We start from the raw sequence: 24,672 nt of genomic DNA, 5'->3' as shown, positions 1-24,672 counted from the left end.
TTCCTTTGTTCAGTTGGGCTCATGGACCCTTGGAAGTTTTTTACATAGTTCTTAATTGGATAGATATTTTTTTTCATTTGACTTTGGACAACATTTTTTTGGATTAGGATTTGGTGTTTTTATTTTTTAATACGGACATGCAGCTTATCTTTTTTTCATTCCCATTGTAGTTTGTTTCATTTCTTTAGCATTCTTTCTTTTTTTTAATACAATTTTGTTTTCATACTTCACTGTGTGGTATCATCTCATTGGTTTCATGCATGTCATGTTGGGTGTTTTCCCATTCAATTGCAACCATTGTGTGTGACGGACATGGGTTCATTAGCTTCATGAACATTGGGGGTGTAACATGTAATTTCCATTTCCATGTGGGTGAATGGGTTACTTGGTAGGGCTTTTTGGCTGTGGAGGCTGACCATAACGCACATGATTGGGGATTGTGAGGACCTGGTGGAGGCTGCCCATGGTGGCTGGGGGGTGGGGGTGGTGGGAGACATGAGTTGGACATGAGTGGGGGCCTGGTGGAGGGTGCCCCACACTGCTGGGGGGGGTGGGGGTGGTGGGAGACATGAGTGGGGGCCTGGTGGAGGGTGCCCCACACTGCTGGGGGGTGGGGGTGGTGGGAGACATGGGTGGGGGCCTGGTGGAGGGTGCCCCTGCACTGCTGGGGGGTGGGGGTGGTGGGAGACATGAGTGGGGGCCTGGTGGGGGATGCACATGGTGGCTGGGGGGTGGGGGTGGTGGGAGACATGGGTGGGGGCCTGGTGGAGGCTGCCCCTGCACTGCTGGGGGGTGGGGGTGGTGGGAGACATGAGTGGGGGCCTGGTGGAGGGTGCCCCTGCACTGCTGGGGGGTGGGGGTGGTGGGAGACATGAGTGGGGGCCTGGTGGAGGGTGCCCCACACTGCTGGGGGGTGGGGGTGGTGGGAGACATGGGTGGGGGCCTGGTGGAGGGTGCCCCACACTGCTGGGGGGTGGGGGTGGTGGGAGACATGGGTGGGGGCCTGGTGGAGGGTGCCCCTGCACTGCTGGGGGGTGGGGGTGGGGGGCGGTGGGAGACATGAGTGGGGGCCTGGTGGAGGGTGCCCCACACTGCTGGGGGGTGGGGGTGGTGGGAGACATGAGTGGGGGCCTGGTGGAGGGTGCCCCTGGATGCTGGGGGGTGGGGGTGGTGGGAGACATGGGTGGGGGCCTGGTGGTGCTGCCCCTGCACTGCTGGGGGGTGGGGGTGCTGGGAGACATGGGTGGGGGCCTGGTGGAGGGTGCCCCTGCACTGCTGGGGGGTGGGGGTGGTGGGAGACATGAGTGGGGGCCTGGTGGAGGGTGTCCCACACTGCTTGGGGGTGGGGGTGGTGGGAGACATGAGTGGGGGCCTGGTGGAGGGTTCCCCTGGATGCTGGGGGGTGGGGGTGGTGGGAGACATGAGTGGGGGCCTGGTGGAGGGTGCCCCACACTGCTGGGGGGTGGGGGTGGTGGGAGACATGGGTGGGGGCCTGGTGGAGGGTGCCCCACACTGCTGGGGGGTGGGGGCGGTGGGAGACATGGGTGGGGGCCTGGTGGAGGGTGCCCCTGCACTGCTGGGGGGTGGGGGTGGTGGGAGACATGGGTGGGGGCCTGGTGGAGGCTGCCCCTGCACTGCTGGGGGGTGGGGGTGGTGGGAGACATGAGTGGGGGCCTGGTGGAGGGTGCCCCACACTGCTGGGGGGTGGGGGTGGTGGGAGACATGAGTGGGGGCCTGGTGGAGGGTGACCCTGGATGCTGGGGGGTGGGGGTGGTGGGAGACATGGGTGGGGGCCTGGTGGTGCTGCCCCTGCACTGCTGGGGGGTGGGGGTGCTGGGAGACATGGGTGGGGGCCTGGTGGAGGGTGCCCCTGCACTGCTGGGGGGTGGGGGTGGTGGGAGACATGGGTGGGGGCCTGGTGGAGGCTGCCCCTGCACTGCTGGGGGTGGGGGTGGTGGGAGACATGGGTGGGGGCCTGGTGGAGGCTGCCCCTGCACTGCTGGGGGGTGGGGGTGCTGGGAGACATGGGTGGGGGCCTGGTGGAGGGTGCCCCTGCACTGCTGGGGGGTGGGGGCGGTGGGAGACATGAGTGGGGGCCTGGTGGAGGGTGCCCCTGGATGCTGGGGGGTGGGGGTGCAGGGGGACATGAGTGGGGGCCTGGTGGTGCTGCCCCTGCACTGTTGGGGGGTGGGGGTGCTGGGAGACATGAGTGGGGGCCTGGTGGAGGGTGCCCATGGTGACTGGGGGGTGGGGGTGGTGGGAGACATGAGTGGGGGCCTGGTGGGGGATGCCCATGGTGGCTGGGGGGTGGGGGTGGGTGGGAGACATGAGTGGGGGCCTGGTGGGGGATGCCCATGGTGGCTGGGGGGTGGGGGTGGGTGGGAGACATGAGTGGAGGCCTGGTGGAGGGTACCCATGGTGGCTGGGGGGTGGGGGTGCTGGGAGACATGAGTGGGGGCCTGGTGGAGGCTGCCCCTGCACTGCTGGGGGGTGGGGGTGGTGGGAGACATGAGTGGGGGTCTGGTGGAGGATGCCCCACACTGCTGGGGGGGTGGGGGTGGTGGGAGACATGGGTGGGGGCCTGGTGGAGGGTGCCCCTGCACTGCTGGGGGGTGGGGGTGGTGGGAGACATGAGGGGGCTTGGTGGGGGATGCCCATGGTGGCTGGGTGGTGGGGGTGGTGGGAGACATGAGTGGAGGCTGCCCCTGCACTGCTGGGGGGTGATGGGAGACATGCATTGTTGATCAGTAGTGCAAGGTGACATGTGGGTTGGCTGGGGGGCATGCCAATGGTGGATGGGCTGCCTGCGGGACATGAGCAGGGGTGCAGGGTAGTCCCCCGTGGTGTGGGCTGCCTGCAGGGGCCGTGGAGGTTGTCGAGCGTACACCTGGGAGGACCCACACGGCCAATTCACGTGTAGTACTCCCCAGAACCCCTGGAATTCACATACCCTGCTGAAATCGCGTGTGGAACTTCCCGCGCACCCCTGGAATACACGTACCCTGCTCGCACGGGGCCAATCGCGTGTGGAACTTCCCGCGCACCCCTGAAATACATGTACCCTGCTCGCACTGGGCCAATCGCGTGTGGAACTTCCCGCGCACCCCTGAAATACACGTACCCTGATGAAATCGCGTATGGAACTTCCCACGCACCCCTGGAATACACGTACCCTGCTCGCACGGGGCCAATCGCGTGTGGAACTTCCCGCGCACCCCTGAAATACTCGTACCCTGCTCGCACTGGCCCAATCCCGTGTGGAACTTCCCGCGCACCCCTGAAATACACGTACCCTGATGAAATCGCATGTGGAACTTCCCGCGCACCCCTGCAATACACGTACCCTGCTCGCACGGGCCCAATTGCATGTGGAACTTCCAGCGCACCCCTGAAATACACTTACCCTGATGAAATCGCGTGTGGAACTTCCCGCGCACCCCTGGAATACACGTACCCTGCTGTAATCGCGTGTGGAACTTCCCGCGCACCCCTGTAATACACGTACCCTGGTGATTTTGGTGTGGAACTTCCCGCGCACCCCTGATGCACACGTACACAGGACAATCGCGTGTGGAACTTCCCGCGAACCACTGAAATACACGTTCCCCGCTTGGCGTTTGCTGTTTGCCAGCCCGGTGAACTGGTCCAGGGTTAGCGCAGCCCTTTGCGATTATTTGGCGATTTTTAAGGCTTTTACTTGCGCGAGGGCGTTCTTGGGGGCGTAACTGGCGCTGCTGCAGGGTTGCTGCGCCACGCTGCACCACGCTGCGCCACGGCTGGTTTTGGATACGAAAATCCATGAATGCGCTGTGCGCGGAAATCGATTTTCGCGCACGCGGCTGGCGCAGACAATCGCACGCGGACACTCTGCGCCAGCCGCTTGCGACACTTTTCTGCGAAATTCTATGAATTACCCTGTTAGTGTTTCAGTGTTTCTTTGGCTCATTTGTATGACGATTCATTTGTACTGATTCTGCTGCCCTCTCTCCCTCCTAAGATAAGCCTGGCTGCTCTGTCTATGCTACCCTGAACTCAGGTGGTACAACCTTATACTAAGAGAGTAGTCTTGTACTGCCTCAGTTGAATGGTTTTACTAAGCCCTTAGTTGGACTTCAGAAAAACTGTCGTAACAGTCCTCAACATTACAAAATGGGTCAAGTGTGATCTTGGACCACTTCCCACTTCACAGCAAATACGGGTAGTCCAGGGCTGGGCCTACAATGCCTCACTGGAAACTCAGAGTGGAAGGCCTGGATAAAGTCGCATTGCCTGGGGCACTGATGTGGAACACTCATTTTCAATAAGTGAGTCTTCTGTGAATTCCAAGGGTGTGCTATAGTATGCTTTAAGACTGTGATCAGAGAATGTTGCATTTTCTGATGTTGTAGGTGCCGAACATCCTTACATGCTCATCTAAAAAGGCACAGTGAATCTTGTCCTTTGTGATCAATAAGTCTGCCTGACTGACGCACTACCGTGGCCCAATTATGATGCTGATGTTCTAATCAACATGTACACAGGCATACATCTGGTAAATTGATAACCTGGTTAGCTTAGACCAGTGAAATCGCACACACCATAACCTGTTCTAGAAATGATTTGGATAATGCAGTTATTAAACAGGAGTCCATGAACAAAGTCTGAAGAGATGACGGAAGCCATTCAGGGATATTCTTTGCCCAAACTATCTGACGATCAATTACAAACACTAAAGGCCGGCATCTCGACTTTCAACGGAAATCAAATCAGCAATAAAGTCAACATGCAAGGGATAGAAACCCTGACCAAACATGCTTCCAATCATGTTTTACTCTGTGTTTGAAAACATTCAGGCCTCTGAACAGTCCAAGGCTTTGGAAGAGGCCTCACAGCAAGGTTGTCGTAGCACTTCATGCAGGGAAACAGTTATTTCTGTATTACTTAATCCCAGTAGGTACCCACTCCACTGCTCCTCATGCAGACCCCCTGATTATTAATTGATGCCTCCATAATAGTCTTCAATGTACTACCAGCACAGAGATTACAGTCATGCATTCCCCGCTTGATACATGCAGACCAAACAGAGTTCACACCCAGCAGATGCACTGCTCCCAATTTGAGGCAGGCAGCACGTGATTTTGGAGTCGAGGAATGTGTTTGAAGAGCTGGTCGTTGCCTCACCTGAAGCTAAAAACCCTTTCCACTCTGTGGGGTGGGCGTTTCTGTCTGGTTCTAGAGTTAATTCATTTCTTCCCCAAGTTTCTTTGAATGGATTGCTCGCATTATAATAAACCATTGGCCATGCTAGTGGATTGATCTTGAGAGATTGGGCACTGGAGAGGGGAATGAAGCAGGATTGTCCCCTCTACCCTTCGCACTTCACATTAGTGGTTGAGACATTGGCAACATTTTTGAGACATCATTTTTTAGGGGGAGCCATTGTAGTTTCAAGGGTAGAGCAAGTTGTGGACATGTATAGAGATGGCATATTTTACTTATGAGGGACCTACCCTATGCTGCCCTGATATGCTTGAGCTGACAGAACTCTATGGTTTATAATCGAGACTCTGGATGAACGGTGCTAAATCATGTCTCTTCCTACTGAGTTCTCTCACAATCCTTCAGGATAGGAACCTGACAGTCCTACCTGACCCATTGCCTTGCGACACATTCGCATAATTGAAAATGAATATGTACAGGGATCCTGAGATTTATTTGATGAGAATATCCCCAAAGCATTATCTAGACTATGGGGTTGCCATGACTAATGGATATCTGTATCACTATCCTTGTATGATTGCCTAGCGTTGTGCAAAATGGTGGACCTTCCACATATCTGCAAGTTCCCTATTGAATGTTCCTGATGCTTTTTTATGCAATTAGACAAGATATTGGTCCAGTTATTTTGGGGGCAAGGCGGATCTTGCTCTGTTAAGACTGGGTATAACGGCAGAGGTTCTCCAGATTTTGAATCATATTATTTAGCAGCTCAGCTACAATTCCTGTGGTTCAATAAAGGGATGAACATTGGCCGGCACCTTCTAGGAGAAGAGGCCGTAGGGCGGCTGCAAAGGCAGGTTTGAGTCCTTGGATTTCAAGGGGCTGTACTATGTATCAGGACCTGTGTTTGGAGGATACATTCCTTACATGCATGGAGTATGGAATACATAAGGGGCATTTTCTATAATTTGCTAAAATGACAAGGGCCTCTAGGGAAATCAGTCATGGGTTCCCGATGACGACCAGGCTGCTGTCCTTGTTCGTAAATATGTAGCGGGTCAATAACCGTAGTCATGAAGTTGCATTATTGTACAGAGCAATTTATGTTGACTGTGTTCTTCCTGTGGTTAACCACATGCTTATGATTGTGATTCCCATGATCACCATCAACTGTGTTGTAGTCCAAAACATCCGGTGAGCCAAAGGCTACAGAAGCCTAGAGTAGGGCTATCAAGTTAATATCTTGAACAATATCGTGGTGGAGTTGTCCCATCCCTCACTCTGGTTGCAATGAAGTATTCATTTTGTCAATGCAGGCCGCTTTTATTTTCTCACAATGTGCTCTAAACAAAGCACTATGCCCCTCGTTATTATTTTGGGAATAGAAGTAGAAACAGGTGATATTTCAAAATGTACTTGTTTCATTCAGCTGACTGGTTACACGCGTTTTTTTCATGCTGTAGTTACCACAAGAAGAATGGAAAAAGACCTTCCAGATTTTGATTTGGAAACTGTTTGAAACACACCAAAACACTGCTAAAATGCCAGGTTAGGCAAAATGGTCCATTGGCCAATATCAGTTCCCAAACTTCTAGTCTGCTGGTGCACTCATATTCTGCATGGCGAGTGTGTGCTGTAATAGTCACAATAAAGTGGTACGTTATTTCATGAGGACCCAGTTCATATCATACAAAAGATATATTGTATATATTGTAAGGGTGATGAAAGCATAGAACAAAAAACAATCAGCACCCAGATGCAATGATGGGAAGGTAAGCCCTAGTAAGGACCATATTTAAGCAATCACATGAAAACATTATAAAGGGCAAGACCTGTGGAAGTATTGCATGGAGCAACATGTGTGTGGCTGGAGTATTCAACAGGCTGAGCTCTCGAGAAAATAAGAGAGGAGACAGCTGCCCCACAGGGCACAATGACAAGACCAACTCTTCCTAGCATCTCCGCCAGCATCAAATCCTCACTCTATGAAATTTAGGCAGGTTCAATTTAACCTCCATCCTCTGTCTCATTCAGATGGCAAACATAGAGAACATCTGGTGGATAAGCACTGCCATAACCCTCTTACGCAGGTTGCTGCCCATCATTCACTTCTTTGCCACAGGAATATTTATGAACACCACTCCATTATTGCATAACCTGTCAACGCCAAAACATTCAGTGTTTTTTACCAGCAACTGGACACAAAGAGCAAGAAAAAGCCCCCCTCACATGCTCACATAGTAAAAACAGCCAGATCCAGACTTGGTAGGTATCTGGAGAAACTCCCCCAATCCCTCACCCACTCAGAACCCTTGAAATCCCTTCACGCCTTTCCACTCCCACACTTACTCTGCACCCATTATGTGAAACGATGATTGCAATACCAAGCCAATGCTTATGGAGCTAAAATGTTTTAAGAGTTATTGCATTGCAAAATGCACTGCCCCATCCATGACCCAAGGAATCAGAATGATGAAAATTATAACTAGGTTCATATTCAGATATCTACATCCATTCAGTAGGATTTTGGACTCCTGAAGGACAGGTTCTGATGCCAGCATGATGTAGGTGATGCATTGCAGTACAGCCTGAGAAGATTGACAAGATTGTTATGTTGGGCCCTAAATTGCACTGCATAGGTATTAGGTGCAGGGTGACCAATCAATCATCAGTTCTCAAGTCTCTACTCATGTTAACACTGCCTGACTCCACCAAACTGCTCTTCTGTCTGTGATGCACTTCTTTCTTTGCGCTACTACTAGCAATCAACACTCCTGGTTCTTCTATATCTGTCAGCTGCTTTTGGCACTGTTGATCACTCCCCTCTTCTTCGATCCCTTTCCCCTCTTGTACTCTGTGGTTCTGATCTAAATTGGTTTCACTCATATCTCTCTAATCGCACTTACTTGGTATCCTGGACTGGCATTAACTCTCCTACCTTTCCTCTTCAGTATGGAGTACATCAGGGCTCGGTCCTGGGTCCTGTGCTTTTCTCCCGTTGTACCATTACTCTCACCTCTCTCATCTCCTCCTTCAGGCCTTTACCATCATTTTTACGCAGATGACACCCAGCTCTTTTGTTATTTTTCTTCATTTTCTTCATCTAGTCATTCGAGTCTTACCTCTTGCCTTCTTGCCATTCAATCTTGGATGTCGGCCCACTTCCTCCATATTAATACCTCCAAGACCTAAATTCTCTTCTTCCCTGTCATCACTTTGCCTCCTCATCTGCCTCCGCTTTCAGCTCTTTCCGCCTTCCTCTTTCTCCCGATTTCTCTCTCTTTCCGGAATCTTTGTGTTGTTCTTGACTCCTCCCTTTCTATTACCTGTCGTATTTCCGCTCTTTCCCGCTCCTGTCAGCTTCATCTTTTTAATATCCGAAAGGCTAGACCTTTTCTCCCTTTTGCTGCCACCAATCTTCTTGTCTCATCTCTTATTTTCTCTCGTCTCTTCTACTGTTCCTCTCGTCTCCTTGGATTCCCTGCTAAACCTCTCTCTCCCCATCGCTCCATCTATAACTCGGCTATACGTCTCCTTATTTCTCTATTCTCTCGCGACTCTATTGACCCTGCTCTTGCCTCACCTCACTTGCTCCCTTTTGAATCACGTTTGCTCTTTAACTTTCTTTGTCTGGTCTTTAAATGTCTTCACTGTCTGGACCCTCCCTATCTTTTCTCTCTTATTTGTTTCTATTCCCCATCCCCTTCACTCTGACCTGAATCTCTCTTTCTTCTTGCTGTTCCTCGTCCCCCGTGTGCTAACTACAGCTTCCGTTCTTTCTCTCTCTTGGCCCCCAAATACTGTAACACTTTTCCCTTTCCTCTTCGAACACTCTCATCTTTACCTGCTTTCTGCTCACGCCATACAATTCACGTGCTTGCCTGTTAATTTGTGTTTCTCAGTTTGTTTTTTGTCAGTTGTACTGTTTATATAATTTCTGTAAAGTGCTTTAGAATGTAGCGCTATATAACTAAAATTCAAATAAAATAAAATCAAATCAAAATTAGGACCTGCCGGAGCAGGATCCAGGCAGTTACCTAGAGGAGGAGGTGCCAGCAGGTTTCACAAGACGGGAGACATGCAACGGGACACACACTTTTTTCATGACTATCATGGCAATGCCTACAAATAACAAGCAGCCACTTGTCTGAAACAATTAATACTAGTCATTTACTTTAAATATAACCATGGACATCAGTATCTATGAGATTAATTGCTAAGACATTTGTCTGAATAACCAACCCCCTGCATTTAGTACAGTCGCACTTGCAGCATATCAAAATGCACAATCCTAATGTAAACAGCCATCCTAGACATGCTCCCAACATCACCCTGCATCCCTCACAAAAATATTCTAAATTCACCAATAACACTCCCCTTTGGGCATCAACCCATGAACTCCTCAACTCGGACATCTTTGTCACATTTTCCTTGACCACGTTCAGTTGTGGAGAGGAAATCTGCCAACCTATGATGAGTTTAGAAGAGGGTGGTGGTTGTGGACTCCTCTCTGAGATGAAAGGCAAGGAGGTTGGTGTGGACCTTTCCTGCACAGCCAGCAGTCCAATACACTGATCTATACTCTCTGAAAAATGAGAGAGGAGTGAGACACCATCTGCATCTGTGGTGGCCATTGTCCTCTGGTTCTGCAGTTTGCATAAAATATTGCACCCTGCACTAATTCAATAATTAACTCCCCACCTTCTCCTCTAAGGGCACATGTTGGACGGTATCCCAGCGGTAAATGCACTGGGATACCACCCATTGCTATTAGCATTACCGCAACTCGGTCCGGTGCAATTTGCAGTGGGGAAGTTAATCCCCATTCCCATTGAGTCCATTGGACCCAATGGAGGTATCCTGATGCTATTAGCACCACACTGATATCGCCAAAAATGGACGGAAAGGGGAGATTTTTACCTCCAGCTGAAATTATTCCTATTTAGCAAAACACTCCAGGGTGATTTGTTGTTAAATTTCAAAATTAACAAAGCTCATTTCAGGTGTACGCTGAAAACTATAGCCTGTAATTTAATTGGCTGATCCAATTCGTCCTGTTGACCACAACGTCTTTAAGGAGGAGGGGTGTCCTTGTCCCTAAAGTAGAACAATCAAAAAGCTGCCAACCTCCCCAACACAGGCCTTTAAGTGAAGTGGGGTCTGAAAATCCAAAATGCCTAAATCAGCCCAATGTGTACCGTCCAACTTCCCCCACACGGGCCTTTAAGTGGAGGGGGACAGGGTCTGAAATTCCAAAAGTCCTAAATCATCCCACGTTTTACTATCCAACTTCCCCAACTCAGGCCTTTAAGTGGAGGGTGGTCTAAAATTCCTAAATCATCCCAATCTTTACTGTCCAACTCCCCCAAAACAAACCTTTAAGTGGATGGGGGTCTGAACATCCAAAATTCTTAAATCATCCCAATTTTCATTGTCCAAATTCCACAACACAGGCCTTTAAGTGAGGGGGTCGGAAAAACAAACTCCTAAAACTGTCCCCACCCCCTAGACCTGGATTTTGAATAGAAGGGTGCTGCATGCAATTGATGCTTGGGTTTTTGGGGCTGGGGTAGAAGTGCATGCAAAAGTGAAACCTCATGTATCCAACATTGTAAACCAAACTGCTAGCCATTTTAAGCGCACGGGATATTGAAATCGCACAGCACTGCATATCTAAATTGATTTTTTTCCTTGACCAGTGTTGATTATTCCTTGAATTTAAATCTGTTTGAAGTAAAGTATTATGATTTGAGTTTTCCCAACCAATTTGTGTGATTTATTTATGTAAAAATAATTTTAACTGAGCCACAAAGAAGGGGGTGTGTGTAGTTTTAGTGTGATCTCCATTACCTGTAATTCAAATAAATATAAATGTATTTTTTGTACACCACATTGGCTCTTGGCTCATTGGTGGCACAGGGGGAAGGAATCAAGGGGCATGAAATGAATCTGAAAATAAAGAATACACTAAAAAGTTTGTTGGGTGAAACCTTGATTGGGGAGGGAAGGAACTCGCACTGTTCAGGGTAGACTCTCAACATATCATTAACGCCTGTGGCAGAGCAGCATGACAATCTAGACAGCTGGCTGCTCCGGGACCTCTTGTGCACCCTCCGTCAATTGCAACTTGTCCAACAATGCCTGTTGGAGCCAAAAATGGGGATGGGGGGGGGGCAGTTGCCCATGGACCTGTCCCTCCAGACCCTGCAGGGGCTGGTTTTTTAGCCATAAGAGGTGGGTCCACTGCAGCAGCAGGGCCACCCACATCTTCTCCATCATCATCTATGTTTTGCAATAAGTCAGCCTGAGGATGATGGCAGGGTTGATCTACTGAGTCCTGCTCCGCAGAATGCCCTATACCACTATATCTGTCTTCTTCTCCACATCCACCTCATTGGCACATCCTTTCCAGTTGGAAGGAGGGGGCATACCTTGTCTGACACTGCTAGTGAAGATGGCCATTGAAGATGGTTCAGACGAGTATGCGTAAATGGGCAGCTCCTCCTGGTACATAGATTCCTCAAGGGTATATGGTTATACCTTACCCTCCTGGCAGCTGACACATGGTGCTGCTGGGTTGGGGATCAAAGCTGGGAGAGAGGGGTTGGTGACGGTCGTGACAGCTGCAGGGTCCTAGGAGTGTCTGTTGCTGGTATCTTTAGGATAGCCTGGGTAGTTTCTCTGGATCCGCCAGCAACACTGTCAATGAAAATGAAAGCACATATTGGGATATGCAGAGTGCATAGTTACTGGCTGTGTAAAGATGGACATGAGTGTGCCTGAAGACACAGAGCTTGAGTTGTGGTTTTCCTAAAAGGTTACATTTGGGACTGCACGCCCCTGAATACAACAGCTCAATATGCGTCTCAGGGTCAGATAAGATAAAGGCATTCGGCTTAGACTGTTTTGGGCCTAATTGCAATACTAACTGCAATAGTGCGGGTATAACATATATGACTCCATCTTCCAGGCCCTAACTCACAATGTCCTCCACAATGGCAATGTGCACCTCATCGCAGGTAAATGATAAGCAGTAGAACACTGCCACCTGCCGTGGCCATGGATTCGCAATGTTAGACAACCAGAGTTGTAACGAGTCACTTATGTTTGTTTCCCCTCTCCTGCCCTCTTTGTTGATACAGGGGTGGGTGGAGATGACCACTACTTTGGCCCAAATTGCTGCCTTGACATCCAGTTCCTATACAAAGATCTGAAACTCCTGGCCTGAAAAGGTGGCCATATCCACCAGTGTCCTGCCTCACCGTAGCTGGTCATCTTGATTGGGCAGTCGCTGGAAATTGGAGATTTTGAAAGCATAGTAAAACCCCAAAGGGCTGCCACAATACTTCCTGTTTCGAGTACATATGGACATTTCTGTAAGCAATTTCCATCGTTTCCCTGTACAGCATGCTGACCCCAAATCTTGTGCAAGATTGAAAATCAAGGGCATACTTCCATAAATGTCTGTGAGAGATTTGACAGCCAGAAATGACTTTCAAGCCCATAAGAACTCTGCTTAACATATTGAAATAGTTCGCTGGGATGGGCATGTTCATTTTGTAAAAGGTCAATTAGAATTATCGAACAATATTCATGAAGAATAGCCATTTTTGGTCCACTTCACTATAAAAAACCTAATAACATATTATGAGCAAATGGCATAGGGTATGTTAGTCTGAGATCCTGGCTTTACGCATTTGAAAAAATGAGTTATCGTAGGAGACGATAGGCTCCAGACAAAGACTTCTAAAAAATGACTTTTTGAACTGCTGTTTGTTGTACCTGTAGACCTTGATTTATCTTTATAGAATATAGAAGATTACTTTTTTAATTGCCTTTTATAATGTAATCCGTTTTCTAATACTATTCATTTATTTGTGTCCTTTTCAATGTTGCCAGTTGTCTGCCTAGAACCAACTAATCTATTTTTAATAATTTGATAATATTGTTTAATTTGACTCACAGTCATTTACTAATGTAAAGTACCTCCATGTTCTTAAAAATAAAACATGTTCGGTTATTTGCTACATAGAAATCCCTCTGGTCAGTGAGACAAAGTCACATTGGAGAATCAGCAGGTGCAAAAGGCCCTGGTATCTGAGGAACACCACCCATTCTGCGCTAGTGATATTTGACAGGCAGGATAGGGCCTCTCTCCCATCCTTATACTGCTCGCTTAGCCACCCAATACCTACACGCACATTTCAGAGAAAATGTGCGGCCAGCAAGTCTGTGGAGCCATGGAACACAAGGTGAACAATAAGGACATCATTAGGCACAGTTGATTGTCGGGAATGTCACAACTCTGTGAGGCAATGCCGCGTGCCCAATGCCAACTGGCCAAAGACTTTCTTGGTAGCATTACCAGTGCTCCAACTTTCACATGGCACAGGGTATCAAATTGGCTGGGTAAAGTTCACACTTATGGGGTTTGGAAGGTATTCTGAGAAGTCTAGCTGTGCAGACAGAGTAAGGAAGGAGGAGGAGAGAGGCAGCAGTGTGAGGGAGATGCTGAGGTGGGAAGGATCAATGAGGAAGAGGGTAGAAGCAGAGATGTTAGGGAGAGGCTGGTCCTGGACGAGGGAATGGTCAAGGAGGGGTGGATGTGGAAAGAAGCAGTGGTGTGAGGGCGAGTCCGGAGCTTGAGGAAGGAAATATCAAGTAGGAGGGCGAGAGATGCTAAGGTGAGAGGGTGAGGTTGGTGTGGAGGAAGGATAGATAATGGCTGTGGAGGAAGAAGTTATACAGTTCTTAGGAGGTGAAGAGAGGGAGTCAGACAGAGACTGCAAACGTTTTGCATTCTTTGTATAACCCCAGGTTAGAAAAACACTGATCAAACCCAAAGATTACTAATCAATTAACGAATTCATACACAGTTAACACTCACACAGGCCATGTTTGTATTAGAAAAAATATGTTTTATTCATAATGCATGTGCCGGTAAATAAGCCAGTAAGATAGCTTAGTGGGTTGAGTGCTCGATGTTGTGATCTATGTGTGATCTGCAGGTCTCAGGTTTGAATCCCTACAAAGCCAACTGAGCCTTTCACCCTTCAAAGATCGATAAATGAGTACCAACTTCGTTTGGGATGATTAATGTATGTAAATATGTTCTATATACAGTGCTTTGGTCTTGGCGCTATATAAATAACAAATAATTATAATGTAAGCAGAAGGTCAATGTGTTCTGCTGATTTGTTTTTAAGTCAGTAGTCAGTAGTGGTTAACTGTATCCACTTCCCTTCGTATTTTGTTAATTTCAACCCAAAGAAATAAACAGACAGACACCATTTTGTAATGCTGAATTCTGACCTGATCATTCCAGGCAAGAGGTGGACACCGGGCACAGGGTCCATATACGTGTGACCCATGTCTAAACGTACTCTTGACCCCTGGCAAAAGAGCATAATGGCACTGCCCAGCAAGAGGATACATATGGAAAAGCCTGACAAAGAAAATAAAAGGCCTAAGGGGAGCCATGAGGACGCTGTTGCCTAGGAAAGCCTCCTCTAGTGCTGTGAGGCCTGACCTAGGCTCTGCTTAATCTGCCCTGCCCATCTGATGTCGCTTTGGGAAATGGTGCCTGCTAGTGGATCTTAAGCACTCCAGACAAAAAAGAATACACAAAGAAGACACTGGCTGCCTGGTTCCTGGTAGCACGCCTAGATGCCTGCGCGAGGGGGGAGGGTTAAAGGTAGAAGCCATGGTGAATCTGGGTGATTTCCGCTGCACTAGCACACCTGGATCTCAAGAAATAAACCAGAGGACTACAGCTGTTGCTGCTTGTTTGCGCAGAAACAAAAACCAAAGACAGTCATTCTTGTGCCTGGTCCTGGACTGCTCTGCTGCTTCAGGGGAAAAGAGGTAGATACCACAGTTGCCATGGGTATGTTATGTTAACCGAATTTGTAAAGCGCAGCTTAGACCCGATGGTATCCTGGAGGTAAATGATTGGCTTTTGAAGGTTCTGCATAAGGCTCTGCTTCTCACTGTGAAAATTGTTCCTCCGCAAGAAAAGAACGATACTCATTTGTATTTCGCAAAAAAAAGAAATATCTGTCCACCTAACCTTTCGTGCTTATCGAAAGTTGTGTAAATGTTTAAAAATACTAATCTGTGCAAAATCTTTTTGAAGGCAAAATAAAATAGCTTCAAAAACTTGACAGCTGCTCTCGGATCTCTCACCCTGATTTCTATCTATTTACCTACAAGTACCCTCCTGGGCATATCAGGACTTCGCCAGGCGCCCTTTATATACTCTGCTTCTCCTGTGCCATGGAAAAAATGCTCCGGAGACAGAGACATAAGAGGCACAGTAGAAAAGAATTGGTTATTTTTTTATTTTTTTATTCTGGGTCCACATTTGGATTTCTGTTGGAAATGCTGCAGTTGCCATGGACTATGAAAAATGCCTTGAGGAATAATACTCAGTAGTTTCAGTGGAAACAAGATTTGTGGAAATATCTAGATGTTTGATTACTTCACTCAGTACCGATAGATTGTAATGGATAAGTGCTGGGCACGCTTGCAGCGAGAACGTAGGCAAGTATTAAAAAATGTACATTCTATGTTAAAATACACGATAATCCTAGATACACTCTAATGCACACTGCTATATCTAATAAGCATGTACAAGTTTTAAACAAGTTTGGGGATTTATTTGGTTAATTATTTGAAAGATATAGATATGCAGATGTAATGGGATACAGACATCACCACAATTAAAAATATGCTATTTAAAAAATGGTGTGATTTCATCCAAAACCTGGATATTGAGAGTAAAAAAAGAATATGTTATGTATGTTATGTTATCGAAACGTTTTGAGCGTGACAGCAACCCGAGAGTATCTTGGTGCTATAGGTTTCCAGAAACCGAAGAGGAGGGAAGAAACATAACCAGAGGAAGGAGAGGAGAGAGAAACAGGAAGGTGGGATAACTAAAAGAGATACATTTTAAGTGCTTTATGAAAGACCAAGTGATCGACAATGGCATGCAGGGTCAAAGGAATCAGATTCCACAAGGTCGGAGCAACGACCGAGAAAGCTTGTTCCCCGATGGTAACTCTAGAAAAACAGGGAACACACAGCAATAGCTGATTTGCAGAATGCTAGTTCCATCGGGGAGCAGACGTGACCAGTTTCTCACAAAGATAAGGCTCTCCGGAGCAATAATAGGCCAGATGAACACGGCACAGGGTCTTAAATGTAATTCTCAACACCACTGGCTGCCAATGAAGGCTCGGCAGTACCAGGGTAACATGGGCAAACTTCGGGAGACCAACTGCCAAGCGAGCAACCAATATTTGCACCACCTGCAAATGCTGTATAAGAAATTTAGGCCGAGCAAGCAGCGTAGCATTGCAGTAATCCAAGGTCCCTGAGATAGATGCTGAAACTACCAGACCCCACATTTCTATAGGACTAAATGAGCACATTTTCCTCAGCATGCTAAGTTTTGCATGACCCGGACTGCATCTCGTCTTAACCTGGGGGGATGCTGAAAGGGATGCTGTGATTTTAACTCCTAGGTTTTTTCAGTATCGAGACTGGAGTGGGAAGGGGGCCCAGCGATGGGGGCCACAAGTGAGTAGTCCAGAGGGCCTGGACAGCTAGACAACGACCAAGAACCATAACCTCGGTTTTCTCAGCATTAAGTTTTTGCTAAACAATTTTTTATTTTGAGTTGCCATCATTCCCTGTTCCTGGTCTATTCTCAGAATTATCTGAGTATCGTCAGCATAATCATAAAACCGACACCTGTGGGAATTAATCAATTTCACCAGAGGAAGAGCATATATGTTAAATAATAGGGGAGAAACAGACGATCCCTGTGGGACCCCACAGGTCAAGGTGGAAGGTGTGGAAAGAAAAGAAGGAATGGAAAAAACCTTTGTCCGGATTTCGAAAGTCGCTCCACCAATCCCAAATTCTGCCAGGCGCTGACACAAAATAGCATCGTCAATCGTGTCAAATTCTTCAGACAAATCTAGTGGAATTAGAACCCCAACCCCGCTCTGATCAACGATATCCAGGAGATGATAGCATGCACATACTTGCTGGGTAACCCCACACCTGACATTGTGAAATTATTTTCTCCTAAATTGAGGAAAGTGTTTTTGCTGTTAAGTTTAATTATCATGTCTTGCTGCCATGGGCCAACGACTGGGACTTTGAACGGGAGAAGAGATTTTGTCAAATACGCAAACGAACTGGTGATCCCAAAACCATGAAATATGTGTTAATGTATTGTGATGAGTTGATGCCTGTGAGACATGCGTTTTTGAGAAGTTTGTACATAGGTTAGATGCAATTCTAACTGATGAATATTGGAATAAGAGTTTGGCAGTCAAACAACTGTTTAAGTATAACAGTAGTAAAGTTATGGACTATAATAGCGGGTATATTGAAAGAATTGAAATTAATATAGCTATGTGAGGTTGTAAGTAATATTTAAAGATAGGATAAATAATTCTATGTCTGCATCTATTTTACCTCATACATTTTATGTGTCTGCTTTATACCTATTTGTGTGTAAAGTTATATGTTAACTATATCACACTTTGAAAACAAAATTACATTAGAGATTCTTCAATGCTCATTTTCCATTGAGGAGTTCTTGGGCTAAGTGGTTTCTGTGTTTTTCCCTCCTAGTAAAGTATCAGGGCTCACCTGCTATTGGGTTTAATGTTTTGGGGATAAATATTCACAAATGAATGATGCTGGGCTTTTGCCCTTGGTTGTTCAAAGAAGAAAAGACAAATAGATGTCCCCACTCAGGAAAAATGAAAAATTACTTTTGTGTTTTATTTTTAGGTAGCGGCATGTGGCGTGGAGCAGGCTCTAACCTCATTTATATTTGCAGGATGTCCAGTCCTGTTTGACCAATGTCCATTTTTACAAGCCCTTTGTTTAGGTGCTACCAGTGGTCCACGTGGGTGGCAGCAGTTGGGAGTGGTGATCCTCTACTTTATAAAAAAAAGGTTTTACAGGTCCAATTTTTTTTTAAACCGCTCCAGAAGGGTTTTGTTTTAAAATAAAAAACGTAGGAAGAATTTGTAACTTGCACTTCAGTGCAGTGCACTGAACATTCTCTTAAACAGCAGGTCTGTTTGTTTGGGCGTTGGGTTGCACGTTTAAGGGGGCGTAGCAATTGGGTTTCTGGGGAGCGGGGGCAGGCCAGAAGGAAACATAGTTCCACTACTTCTTTTTGTAAACTTCGACAGCTTGGTGCTACCTAGGATCACACATTCAGACAAAACTTAGGAACGGCTGTGCTATGGTGGTGTAGCCATCTCGTGTGTAGATTTCATCAGGTGACCTTAAGTAGATATTCTCTTTATAGATGCAGCTGGGGTGGTCCCATGACTCCCTATCACTGTGCTAAATCATTATAGCACCTATTATCATAGACCCAACCATGTCCCATTCCTTAACCTTTTTTCTACCCCGCTGCATTGGTTTTGACAGGGAACAACCCATGCCCACAACTTGCTGATGGCGCGGGTCCACATCCTGACCTGGGTGAAAGGCCACAGCCAGGGTCATAAAATGTCTTGGGCACCAATGAAAAAGTGGCACACAGTTGCAAATGGCAATTCATTCCTTTTGTAAAAAGACTGTCTGAATAGTATCCAAGAGGGAGTTTTTTGATAAAATGTGACGCCAATTGTGCATTTTAAAGAATATTTATCAGCAACACTGGTCAAAACTACTAGCTGCAGAGTGAAGTAACACATCAAACTGTCCCACATTGGTTAAAAAAACAGGCCCACAACAGCATTTAGCATTTTTGATTCGGCCATGGGCCTATTGCCCTATCGGCCAGTCCGAGCCTGGCCACAGCTAAGAGAGAGAGGGAAGATGGGCAAGCCGTGATGAGGGTGCCGTACCTAGATTCAGGAAAAAGGTTACATGTTCATGAAAGTGTCTAAAGGAGAAGAGGTAAAGAGAGGAGTAGAGAAGGAAGCAGTTCTGACAGGGGTGGAACCTTGCCTCAGCCTACTGAAGGCTTGAGCCTAAGATCAGATCAGAAATAGCTCTGAGCCCTGAGCATGTGGTGGGCTCCTGAGAGACCTAAGCTTGTGGTGGGCTCTTGATAGACCTGAATGTGTGGTGAGCACCCACGAGACTGGAGCCTGCAGTAGTGTCTTGAAGAACCACAGACGGTTGCTGGCTCCAAACCCTGCATATTTCTGTGGCCTGGGCGGCGTGAAAATAATGACTGCAACCACAAAATCCACCCTGGACAGACAGGGAAGAAATATCCTGACACCCTTGATACCCCAAGGATTTCAGTACTGGTCATCATGCTATAAGCCCAGGAGGGTCACCCTTGACACAGATGCAAAGGAAGGGCCCTGCAATGTTTGAACCTACCAGGTCATGTGTATTACTTTGTGTGAATCATTTAGGATGGTACAATCCTGATCAGACTCTATTGTAGACTGATGAACCTTGCCCCAGGGCCACCATAGAGTAAAATTGAGTATCCATCTTACCTGATTGTATGTTTCTTGCACCTCTGTGTTGTAACATTGAGACATATCCCTCTTTTGTTAGAGAATGCACCTGATGGATCTGATATTTATTTTCCCGTCCTTCTGTTTAAAAACAATAATCATAGTTGCTTACAACTTGTTTTTGCTGCGAGTCTTCTGTTGATGCCCTGGCCTGTGAAATCAGTCATTCGTGATCTTTTTGCCGCACTTTGTGCCATTCAGCATAGTCTGTTTGCTAAAATATTCTCTTACATTCATGAGGGACCCTGTACATAAAACCCCAAAAAGACCTGCTCGGACAAATTAAAAAATGGATTACACTAAATGGGAAGGATGGGAGGAGGAGAAATACAGGACACGTGAAAGGTCTGCACTTAGAGTACCATCTTCAGTATCATCATCAATGCCTGACACCTTAATCAGAGCCAGCTGATATTTTCCATCCTGGAAAGACCAAAATCATCCAGGTGAAAAGGTGTGAAGCGCTTGAAAGAGGCTGGAGGCGATATGCGGCACTCTGGAGGAGGTTAACATCTCAATGGAAGTGGGGTATATTTTAAGGCAGTGTTCAGTTCATGAGCAGGTAAAATAACGTAACAAAAACAAGTAGTCAATTCATGAAATATGGAATATTCTGAGCCCTTTATGACAGCCAAGCTTTTGAATACTAAGTGGCACACACATGTGTTAAGAGAGTGGTAAGGGAGTTACCATAACTCAAACCTGATCCAAAGTCCAAAGTTAGAAATTGGTCCAAACAGTATCGCACATTTCAATAAAGAAGTGCATTCTTTACTTCTGTAGTGATTAAAAAAAATGACGCTTTTAGAAAAGCAATGTTAGGTGACAAATGGATTCAGACCTGCACAGTTTTGATCACTGGAAGGACATAAACTGACCAACATTAGACAGCACAGCGCAGGTCACCCTGTTCACCATTTCATGAGGACAAATCCTGCCCAAAGTGCATATAAACTTTGCCCCCATAATGCCTACAGTATATATGTTCGTTTCCATTTGTTAATGAATAACTAAAAGTGGCAAAATAAAATTGAAAATAGAAGGCCAATTAAACAAAAAGGTTTGGCAGAGGAGCAATTTAAACACTGCTTCCATGTTTGCTCCATTTTGGAGGAAAGCAGCTAAACTACTACACTAGCCATGACTTTACCAGGAAACCCAGAGAAGTGTAGAACAGCATTAACACATCCTCATACGTCACCATTCACACTGCATGGACAAAATGATGTGCATGGCCAGAAACAACAAGTACCACACCGTAGTGTGGGATATATTGACCCACTCTGCTATGCTATGTGGTTATGGAGAAAGAAACGGCAACAATGGCGGCAAAACCTTGTGCGCGCCAAAAACCTGCAAAAAACATGTGCTTCAGCACACAAAAAGAGGGATGCACAACCTGCCACCCATGGTGCTCGTGCAGTGGAATAGAGCATACCCTGCATAAATGTGCGAGTGGGTTCCATAACCAGCAAACAGAGATCAAAGTGTATCGCCTGATTGAAATCCTTAACAAATCTGGGGGCTCGAGTCCGGGGTTTGATTGATTGCCACCCGTGACATTCTAACACAGCAGTCTAACCTGCGGAGTAATAATACTTTGTCTGGTGTGAGTACTGTGCTACACTGTATAAGTGCCCCTAAAATAAATACTCTAGAAATCAGGCCTGTTTGAAAAAGTAAATTTACCCTGAAATAAGCCAGAATGAAATTAATATTTCCGGAATGGAGACCACAGTGGAAATCAATATTGCAAGGGAACACCTACTGCACAGATTGTTTGTCAGCTACTGCACAAATTGTTTGTCAGGGGTGAATGGGTAGAACAGAAAAAACAGGTATGGCTGCAGGGAATAAAGCAAGAAGTCACTGAAACCAACCTTAATATCTGACAGGACAAGGGGCCATTACATCAAGCAATCAGTGAGCTGTACGTGACCCCTAAAATAAAAGAGGAGCAATGAAAAATTGCCAAAATAACGGCCTACCTGTACCTCCACGTAGGAGTTATACAGGAAAAGTGTGCAGACCATGTAGACTTCACAAAAAGGCAAGGGGAAGCAATGCAGAAAATCCAAATTAATTTGGACTCTGCAGAGCAAAGTCTCCAGAGTAGCCAAGAAGCTGAAACAGAGGCTAGGCAGTATGCCACCAAACTGCAAGAAGAACTGACGCTCTTACTGCAAAAGAATGCAGAGTGCCCAGGTACTGAAACTACAAAAAGAGTGTCAGGAAAGGCTTGACTCTTTAAAACAGAGTCAACAAAAGCTGGCTCAACAATTAACTTTTAACAGGGTCTGTGCAGTACAGCTCAACGTCTTACAAGAAGACCAGATAGACCAATTAAAAGAGGAAAATAATAAATTGATTATCAAAGACCTAGAATCCCAAACAGAGTTTGATGAGGAGCGCCAGAAAGCTGGTGCCCTTAAAAAACAGAGGGACGACCTGGCTGCACAGAGGGGCACTCTAACTCAGGAAAGGGACACCTTAGGTCAGGAAGTCAGCCATTTAAAAACAAAGTTAGAAGAAAATCACCTGGCCCTTCAGGAACTTGGTGAAATCAAAATGGATTATGAAAAGCTGTTAGAGCACACTAGGTGGGTGGAGGAGGCTCTGGCAAAGAATTATCAGACCAGTAACGACCAAACTCAGGAGGTGAGTCTCCTGCAGCAAACATTGGCCCAATACTCTGAATTCAGGCAGGAAGCACAAAGAGACAATGAGGCTCTCTGTGAAAAGAATGATACGCTCCATAGACAGATAGCCATGCAAGAACAACTCATAGAGACCAGTAAGGCCTTAATAGAGGAACAAAAAGGTCAGATATTGGCATGTCATTCGGAAATAGGGGCTGAAAGAGATGAGGTAAGATGGGAGAGAGAAACCCCTGAGCATAACATCAGGAACCCTGGCATCAGGGACTTTAATCCCTTCAACTGCATGGACTCTGCCACCCCCATGTCCACTGGCTCATATGAGCCAAGGGCCATGGGGATGGTAGACTTCAACACAGTGGGAAATATGGGACTGACAGGTCAGCGCCTCGCACAAATGGATGGGCGGGCGGGCGTCTATGTAAAGGTTCCCAAATGCTAGGGCCAGCCTCTCTGATCAGGGAGACTCCAGTGAGGGGAGAATCAGAGAACTGGATTCTCAGCAATATCCCCTACCTAGAGATCAGTCAGTAAAATTTGGTCGGGAATTCCATGAAAATAGGCCCACTAAGAGCATCTTAAAAACTTCTTCCCAGCTTGGACAGTGGGGGGGGGGGGGTACTCAGCCAATCCTGGGAGCAAGGGAGAGTCAGAAGACTCTTCTGAGCGCCTCAGGTCTCAAGAGACTAGGCCCCCACATTCTGCCTGCCATTCCCAAGCTCGCAGAATCAGGGAGAGCCTAGAAGAACAGACAGCCACCTCTGGTAGCAGTGCCTCTGGGTCAGAGAATGAGTGGCCCAGGGTGACCAGGCTAAAAAGGCCAGCAAAGTTAAGAGAGCTTTACTGAAAGATCCCCTGAAGCAAATCAAGGCTATTAGCAGTGTCATCACGCCCTACCATAAAAATGCCAAATATTCAGTTTGGGAGCACCTTGAATTGTTTGAGCAAATGATGGAAACCTTCCACCTGAAGGACAGCTAAAGCTGTTTTCAGTATATTAGGTGGACATTTTCACCTGAGTACTCCAGCTTCTTCGCAGGGCTGGATGATCAGAAACACTTAAGATGGTCCATCTATAGGGCGGCCATCTTAAAGCATTTTTCAATCCATAGAAACCCTCAATAGGCCCGCAAGGCAGCCTACAACCTGCAATGTGGGGAAGACCAGGCCCCACAACAATTTGTCCAAGAACTTAAACGTGCCTTTGCTCAAACCACCAGGAGGGTGCGCACTGATAGTAGGGAATTTGTCAATACCTTCTTTCATGCACTCCCTAAATTATGACCCAGCTGGTGAGGGACTTTCATGAGAAAAGATCAATAGACTGGGTCATTGAACAAGCAACTCACATCTATGAAGTGCAGAAGCCACTAGAAAGTAAAAGTGCTAACAGAAGCCCAAAACCGACCAACACCCCTGCTGCTGCTAAGGTGGTGGAGGTGAAGGTTGCCCCCATTTTAGATCTGGAGATGGGGGGGCCTTAAAACATTCCCGCACAGAATCCTACCAACCCAAGACCCAGAAGGCTCTCAGGCCAATCCCAAACAGGGAGTCAGGGATGTAACACCACAAATGGGACCCCTAACTCCCCTGACTACATCAGCCGATGTTACAAGGGCAACAGACCCATCCTGGGCTATGTGTGGACTCACCCAGCCCAAGGGGGGGAATCCAACCAGACAGCTGGAAACCCAGGAAACTTCCCTCCTCACTTTCCCCAGGAGGGCAGTAATGCCCCAACTGCCGGGCCAAGTTTCTTTCCCCGGTACCTGCCGAACTTCAACCCCCAAAACAACCCTTCTTTCTTTCCCCTCTTTCCTGAGCCCACACAGCCCAATCCGGGAGAGGGGAGGGGTATCCAAACAATCCTCACCAGGGGTATTATGGGAGAAGGGATAGTTACCCTTCCCGTGATCAACCAAGGGTAGACCAGAGGACTCCGTACCAGCCAGAGCGGGTGTCCCACCTGGAGCGCCAGGTCTAGAACATGGCACAGGATCTGGGTCACATGGTGAGGGCTCAACAGAGCCCTCAGATGAGCATTGCAACTCAAATCAAGGATCTGGTGCTCCAGAACAATGACGGGGAGACAACCCCGACAACCCACCGGTTCCCAGGGAGGAGGCACAGGGGGTAGGGGGGTGTAAAGCCTTAGAGGAAACTTCCTTCCCCACTTGTGGAAATCCCCTGGAAACCCAGGAACCGGAACCAGAATCTCCTGCCCCCGAAAATATGCAACCTAAGGAACAGAGGGCGGGTAGGAGAAATAAAGAGCCTAAAAAGGCCCATTTTGTGGA

The sequence above is a fragment of the Ambystoma mexicanum genome, chromosome 5q, assembly GCF_040938575.1.
Source record: "Ambystoma mexicanum isolate Mex_15411 chromosome 5q, UKY_AmexF1_1, whole genome shotgun sequence".
NCBI classification, from domain to species: domain Eukaryota; kingdom Metazoa; phylum Chordata; class Amphibia; order Caudata; family Ambystomatidae; genus Ambystoma; species Ambystoma mexicanum.
The sequence above is the reverse complement of the archived record's forward strand: the minus strand, read 5'-3'. Positions refer to the sequence as shown.